This window comes from Vanacampus margaritifer, chromosome 3, assembly GCF_051991255.1.
Source record: "Vanacampus margaritifer isolate UIUO_Vmar chromosome 3, RoL_Vmar_1.0, whole genome shotgun sequence".
In the NCBI taxonomy this organism is placed as follows: domain Eukaryota; kingdom Metazoa; phylum Chordata; class Actinopteri; order Syngnathiformes; family Syngnathidae; genus Vanacampus; species Vanacampus margaritifer.
Window position 1 is genome coordinate 28,569,225 of NC_135434.1, and position 8,597 is coordinate 28,577,821.

The window sequence follows — 8,597 nt, forward strand, 5'->3', positions numbered from 1 at the left end:
CCCATTGGAGGTGAATCTGCTCGATCCTGTTGGCAGCAACTGGGTTCCTGACTATAAAAACACAACCATTAGTTACAAACTGCCAAATGCAGAGACATCAATGTAAGTTATCACGATGTGGTGGCTCTCGCTTACAGGCAGAATTAAATAACCAGAATTAGGTTAAAATATTCTATATACGTAGACCATATTTCTATGAATTTTGATATTTGTTTTTTATTTGAGGCCGATATTTTTTCCATTAAAATGTGATTTATGAGGAGGTTAGACCATTGGTCGATATTCAGAATTTGTTTATTTTTCCAGTTAACAAGAATTGTTTTTTTTTGCGATAGTAAGGGCTACAAGTGTAGATTGAAATTGTTTATGTGGTAGGTCAGTTGTTGTTAGGTCACCTAGCAAACACAAGTTTGGCGATAAAGGTATCCTACAGTCCAATATAGCGGAAAGTTTTTCTAAGACTTTAGTCCAGAAATACATAACCGGAGTGCATAACCACAAAGCATGAAAATAAGTGTCTGTAGTGTTTTGTAAACACTGGAGACAAATGTCGGAGTCTGAGAGTCCCATTTTCTTCATCATATATTGAGTAATGTATGTTCTATGGATAATTTTATATTGGATAAGTTGTAAATTTGTGTGTTTTGTCATTTTAAATGCATTTTCCCAAACTTGAATCCAAAAGTCAGATTCCGGAGCTATAGACAAGTCTGTCTCCCATTTTAAGATGGGTAAAGACATTTTATCCGTATATGAAAGTAACTTATATATTTTTGAAAGTTTTTTTGTTGTTGTCGGAGAAAGCTTGGTAATATCTTTAGCTAAAACAGGCGTTTGGAGCGTACCCTGAAGTGTAGGAATTTGTTTCTTTATCATATTTTTAACTTGCAGATAATGTAAAAAATTTCCGTTTGTTATTTTGTATTTTTGGAGCAAGGATGTATATGATATAAACATATTATCTGAGAAGAGATGGTGGAGATGTGTAATTCCTTTCTGCTCCCACACACCTAAATAAAACGATTGGTTGTTAATTCGAAAGTCGGGGTTATGCCATAGGGGAGAAAGCCCACAGGGCTCCACTTGGGCTTTTGTAATTTCTAATGCCTTCCACCAAGCAGTCAGGGTGGCGGAAATCATTGGGTTTTTAAAACAATTATGTCGCTTAATTGATGTTGTAATAAAGAGTAAATCTCGAAGTCTGAGGTTATTACAATCCTTCTGTTCTAGTTCCAGCCAACAGTTAGTGTCTCTGTTGGGTTGTGCCCATAGAACGATATATTGTAGCTGGTTGGCTATATAGTAGTACATAAAATTTGGTGCCTCTAGAACACCTTTGGATTTACTTTTCTGAAGAGTAGCTAGACTAATCTTTGCTTTTTTTTTTATTCCAGTAAAAAATTTTAACGGCTGAGTCCAACAACTGGAACCATTTAGCGGTAGGTTTAAATGGAATCATTGAGAAAAAATAGTTTATTTTAGGTAAAACTTTCATTTTAATGGTGGCTATTCGTCCTATTAAAGAAATAGGAAGATTATTCCAGCGTTCCAAGTCACTATGAATGTTATCCAGAAGTGGAGAAAAGTTTAAATTAATTAAATCAGTTAATTTAGGTGAGATTTTTATGCCTAAGTATTTTAAATTACCTATAGGAAATGAGTAGTGTGGGTCCTGGCTTGCAGGGTTCCATGAATTTTCTGTAATAGGTAGAAGTGTTAGCAGGCTTTTCTAAATAAAGTAAAATATCATCGGCATATAGATTAATTTTGTGTTCTGTTACCCCAGAGTGAATTCCTTGAATCCTTCTTTCTTGGCGTATAGCTAATGCAAGTGGCTCAATAAATATTGCAAATAATAAAGGGGACAGTGGGCATCCCTGTCTTGTGCCTCTCTGTAGAGTAAAACTCTGAGATATAATACCATTAGTAGTAACTGTAGCTTTAGGAGAATCATATAATACTGACACCCAGTGAATAAATGATTTCCCAAAGCCAAATGTATTTAAAACAGCAAGGAAGAAGGACCAGTTAACTTTGTCGAAAACTTTTTCTGCATCCAATGATATAATAACTGCCTTTTTATCATGCCGCTGTGACATGCTAATAAGGTTAAAGAGCCTCCTAATATTATTAGTAGAGTGACGATCTTTAATAAAGCCTGTTTGGTCGCTATGAATGATTGTCAAGATTACTGTTTCTAGTCTAGATGTGAAAGCCTTAGTGATAATTTTAATATCAGTGTTAATTAGTGAAATCGGACGGTAACTTGATGGAAGGGTGGGGTCTTTTTCTGGCTTTAATAAAAGTTTAATTGCTGCTGTATTCATGTCTGGGCGTATGTAACCATTAGTTTTGATTTATGTTACTACTCTTAAGAATAGTGGAGCAAGCATTAACCAGAAGTGCTTAAGAAATATAGCCGGATAACCATCTGGGCCAGGTGCTTTGCCATTAGGCATACTATCTAGAGCACTGTACAACTCGTTAATAGTAAGTTGCGCATCTAACATATCTTTATATTCAGTAGTTAACTGAGGTATATTTAAGCTACTGAGGAATGCCTCAATATGTTCAGGGTTAGGCTTGTTAGTTTCTGAGTATAGGTTGCGATAATAATTATAATTTTTTTTATTAATTTCTTCTGGTGATTTTGTGCATTCACCAGTTGTCCCTTTAATAGCCGTTATAAGAGATTTTTCCCGATTGCGTTGAAGTTGGTTTGCAAGAAATTTACCTGATTTGTTATTATATTCAAAGTTGTTGTATCTCAATTGTTGTATTATAAACTCTGTCTTTTTGGTTAGCATATCGTCTAACTCTATTTCTGTATTTTGTAAGCCAGTCCATATTTGGTTAATTTTATCTTCCAAGTCTTTTTCTAATTTTTGATCCTGTTTCTTTTTATAAGATGAATATGATATAATTTTACCTCTAATTACTGCTTTCCCAGCTTCCCAGAGAAGAGATGGAGATAGGTCTGGGGAGTCATTTATTTCCAAAAAATCTGCCCACTCTTTTCTTATAATTTTGTCAAACTCTGCGTCATTTAGCAGTGAGATGTTAAAACGCCATGTCGGTGGTGGTTTAAAGGTAGAATCAACTTGTAGGGAAAGGGAGAGTGGTGCATGGTCGCTAATAATAATAGGATGTATTTTTGTAACAGTTTTATCAGCAATAGTTATTTGTAAGAAAAAAATCAATTCTTGAAAAAGACCGGTGCACAGCGGAAAATAAGGCAAATTCCTTCTTATTTGGGTTTTTAAGTCTCCAGCTGTCGACGAGGCCAAAATCATCCATATATTCCCCTATTACTTTAGTACAGGGGGGCCAAGTTCGGTCCTCGAGAGCCACTATCCTGCCTGTTTTCCATGTTTCTCTCCACTAACACACCTGATTCATGATCAGGATCGTTATCAGGCTTCTGCAAAGCGTGCTGATGAGCTGGACATTAGATTCAGCTGCGCTGAAGGAGGGTTACATGGAAAACAGGCTGGATAGTGGCTCTCGAGGACCGAACTTGGCCACCCCTGCTTTAGTAGATTGTAATCGCCTTATACATGTTGTATTATTAGAACGATCTATTCATGGATTTAAGACTGTGTTAAAGTCTCCTCCAATAATAATAGTAGAGTTCGCTGCTAATTCAAACAGCTGAGAGAAAAATTCATGGAAAAAGGTCGGATCATCATTATTAGGGGCATATAAATTACCAAATGTATATATTTTATTCAATATAGTCACCTGAATAATAATGTATCGGCCCTCTGGGTCTGTTATTGTATTATTTAGAGTAAAGAATAAATTCTTATGTATGAGTTTACAGACTCCTCTTTGTCTACTGTTATAAAGGGCAGTGTATGCTTGGCTAAAATTCTTATCAATAAATAATTTTTCTTCAGATTTTTGTAGGTGGGTTTCTTGTAGGAGGCAAATATCTGCTTTTAATTTTAAGAGAGGGTCTAAAGTTTTTATTCTTTTTGCCTGTGAGCGAGCGCCACAAACATTCCAGGAAACCAGAACTAATTCATGCATACAAACAATATAGACTCAGTCCTGTGTATATATCTGTATAGGCCATTTGTCAATATTGGCATGTTATAGGATAGAATCAAAGTGGTTAGGTGATTTATGTAATTTGTGTAAAATATGAGGTAACGTGTAAGTAAATATAATAGTGAAAAAACGGGGAGGGAGGTGAAAGTGCCTTCACTTTCACCTCCCTCCCCGAATTAGCGGGGGATTAAACATAACAATACACCAGTAACTGGTAACCTAAGCGAGATTTTTTGTTTAAATATACTTTAGATATAGTTATGTATTAATATTATATTTATAATATAGCCTAAACATAATGAGTATTCATATTTTAGGTTTTATAACCACATATACAGTATATGTATACATCTAATAATCAAACAAAGTTTAGTTCCACCAATGCCAATTAGAACATGCCAGGGAGTGGAGTTGGGGTTCCGGAATAGTTGGCCATCGATGTATAGCTTATCAACGACTATCGTAGTCCATTTACCCGCCTGCCTATTTTGTCTCATTATAGGAAACAGTACCTTTCGCCGCTCATTAATCTCTCTCGGGAATTGATCATTCATTCCAAATGAGGTCCCTTTAAGCTCCCGTCCTTTACTTTTAACAAATTCTTTCTGTTTAAAATGCTCAAACTTGGCGATAATATGACGGGGTTTGTTGCCCCTACGGGCTCCAAGCCCATGTACCCGGTGAAAAGAGATGTTATTTACCGTCTCCTGAGGAATTTTTAACGACGTCGTCATAATTTTTTTTATCTCAACCTCTGGATTGTCATAAGTATTCTCGGATATGCCTGAGAATATTAAATTCTCCCGCATGCTACGGGATTGGACATCCAAAACAGTTTCTTTTAGCGTTTTATTCTCCTTTTTAATGGTTTTCAACTCGGCTGAAACAGCCGCGAGTGAAGAGCGTAACTCGGCATTATCTCGTTGGAGGTCACTTACCTGTTGGCTGAAGAATTCCAAGCTTATATCGGATCCGATACTCAATATCGGATCCGATACTCAATATATTTTTTGCTATTTTTAATTACATGATTTAGTATTTTGCATATTTCTTGTGTTGCTTTTATTCTGCTGTAATAATGCATGGTAATGATCTTTCTTACTTGTTTGTATAATATTCAATAGTTTATTGTTGTAGGTCTTGTACTTTATTTCAGCTTCCATAGTTCTCCATTTAATAAATCTTTTGTTTAAAAAGTTTTTCTTTTTACATGCATTCTCTATCCCCTTCATCATCCACGCCTTATTTAGACCTTTATACTTTCTTGTGACTTTTATTAATGGACAATGTTCATTGCATAAAGAGATAATGTTGAACTGAAATGCACTGTATGCGATATTGGGATCATTGTTTGAGTAGACCTCAGACCAGTTATGTTTTTCTAAATCCAACTTAAAGGCAGCCATGAAGCTTTGTGTTCTTAGTCTTCTTTCTTATGTGTAAGTTATTGTTGGTTTTATTTTTTATCAAAATAGTCTTGGAAAATTGCAAAGACCGAAAGAAGATCACTTATATCATTGACAAGAAGTCCACTTTCTATTTTATGGTCAATTTTATTTATGAATATGTTATCTATTAGTGTAGCTGTATCAGTTGTTGCTCTACTAGGTTTCATAATTACAGGGAATAGACTATTACTATACATTGTATTAATAAAATCTGTTGTTTTCTGATGCCCATTCGGATTTAACAAGCTAAAATCACCACACATTATTTGCGTTTTTTTTTTTTAAATCATTTGTATAACTGAGGATATCCGCTAGTTTTTCATTGAATATTTCAAGACATGATTCTGGTGTCCTATACATACAACTTATAATGACATTTGTTGCATTTTGTATGTGTACTTCAATGGTTAAACATGCCATTATGTTGTCAATGGAAGTAGTCATATTAAATTTTACTGCATCTTAGAACTTTGTGTACATATATACACCTCCTCCCCTTCTATTTTCAGGATTTGTTGCAAACAATTAATATCCTTCCAATCCCATGTAATTATTTTTTTCATTATAAAGCCATTTTTCTGATATGGCAATTATTTTGAATTTATTTAATTTATTCAGGTATTCTTTGATTTTTGTAAAATTTCTGTAGACACTTCTGAATTGATCGTCCATGTAATAGTCGCAAGTGAAACTGCAGTGATCATTTTTGGAAAAGTGATTGTCTGGGTCTAAATTATTTCCAGGGTCGAATGTCTTGTAGTCAGTGTATTCAAATGTTTTCAATTCCATATTATTTGTGTTCATCATTTCATCTTTACTTTGTGTTACTGTGCTGCTGTTGATATGTACTTGTGGTATATTTTTGTGATCATTTACAGTGAGCTTATTGTATTGACTTCCTTGGAGATTGTATATTTCTCACACTTTTGTGAATTAATTGCCTTTACTTTTTACTTACATTTTTTAATTCTGATCTGAGAAATGTACCAAAGCGACTGAGAAAAACTGTAATCTGAAGTCCAGATCTGCCATACCGGTATGCCTCAAATTACTGGGTAGATGAGAGGAAACAAAGCATTGGTTTAAAAATAAGTCTGAAAAAACTCATCGTAGTTCTATTTTATTTTAAAGAGGACAGGGTATGCAAATGATTTGTATCCACTGTATATATAGATGTGTAGCCTACTTATGATGTTAAAAAATACATTTGCACATGCAGTTAACAGTTAAACTTAATTACCCCTGTTCTTGTGTGTGCTTTTCCAGATACCCCCATCTCGTATATAGTGTTCGTTTTGACTTCATTGTTGACTGAAGACTCTGTTTCGCCTTCTATGTGAATCATTGTGTATCTTTGTAACAGCCCTGTCAATGAGAATAAGAATAACATCAAACGTATCAACAATTTTTGTTTACAGTCTTATGATACACAACTACCTCTTTGATAGATCTAACATGAGGATAAAATAAATGTGCAATAGCAGCAGTTAGAGGCCTTAGCAGTGTGACACAATGCAGCAGCTTTGTCTCAACCCACACTAGTTGCACAATGAAGATGAATATTTGATTGTTTTCCAAGTGCTATTGTAAGATCCAGCAATGCAATAATATCCATAAACAGACATACTCTTGACAAGCATTGTGCTGTGTGCCAAGTCACTGAGTGTGTTTTAATGGGAATGGACTTTTGTATTAAAATCAGGAACATAGGATGAAAGGCAGAAAATGTAACATTATCCTGCATATTTTGTCTTTTGTCTAAGGGGCATTACCCCATTAGGGAAATTTCTGATAATGTAACCATTTTTATTTATATTTCAATATAATTTCAATGCAAATTAAACTTGACAAGAAAATAAGATATTATTCGATCATTAGAGAGCAGCAGCTATGTATATGGATGGGTCATGTTATGTTGATAGAAAATAGCAGGGCTTTTGGCAACGACCTCCTTCGGTTAGATTACAAATACAGACCGGGAATTTTTTGGGGGGTATGCTCTATTTAAGAAAAAAAACACACACAAATGAAATGATTTGAAACTGACATGTCATAATGAATAATGTACAAAAAATTATTATTATTATTATTATTATTGTTATTATTATTATTGAGGGGGTTCGGTTTGGTGGCCTCAACATTGCATCTCTGCTTTTTGCGGATGATGTGGTGCTGTTGGCTTCTTCAAGCCGTGATCTTCAACTCTCACTGGAGTCGTTCGCAGCCGAGTGTGAAGCAGTTGGGATGAAAATCAGCACCTCCAAATCCGAGACCATTGAGTGCCCTCTCCGGGGCGGGGATGAGATAGTGCAGAGGGGTTTAAGTATCTTGGGGTCTCGTTCACGAGTGAGGGCGGGATGGAGGGAGATCGACAGGCGGATTGGTGCAGCGTCTGCAGTGATACATACTGTACTCGTATCTGTCCATTGTGGTGAAGAAAGAGCTGAGTCGAAAGGTGAAGCTCTCGATTTACTGGTAGTTCTACGTTCCTACCCTCACCTATGGTCACGAGCTGTGGGTGACCGAACGAACAAGATCCCGGATACAAGCGGCCGAAATGAGTTTCCTCCGTAGGATGTCCTGGCTCAACCTTAGAGATTTTCACTTTCCATGCTTTCTTTAGGTGCCAGTCGAAGACGTTAGCTCAACGGTTAACGCGTTATGCAGTTGACACATTCACCGAGCGATAATGCGGTTTTAATCCACTGTCGAGGAGTATAATTCTATTTAAAAATGACAATTTCATTTATGGAAATGTTAAATTTATTAAATTTACATTTGAACATCAAACTTACAGGCTTTATCTCCACTGCACACGAGTCACATCAATACCTTCTAAGAGTGTTTTCCAAATCCCTTTTACTGCCAAAACATTAGAAAAAAATAAAATAAAATAAACATACATGCATATATACAAAAACAGTTTTAATTTCCGTGCCTCAAACAAAAGTACATAAGCAAAATGTTTTCACAATGACACGTTCACTCTGATACACTGACACATGTACTCATTATTTATTGACTGTATAATTCAAATATATTTTACACTTAAATAAAATAGAAATAATAAAACAAATATGCACCTATTATCGAAGT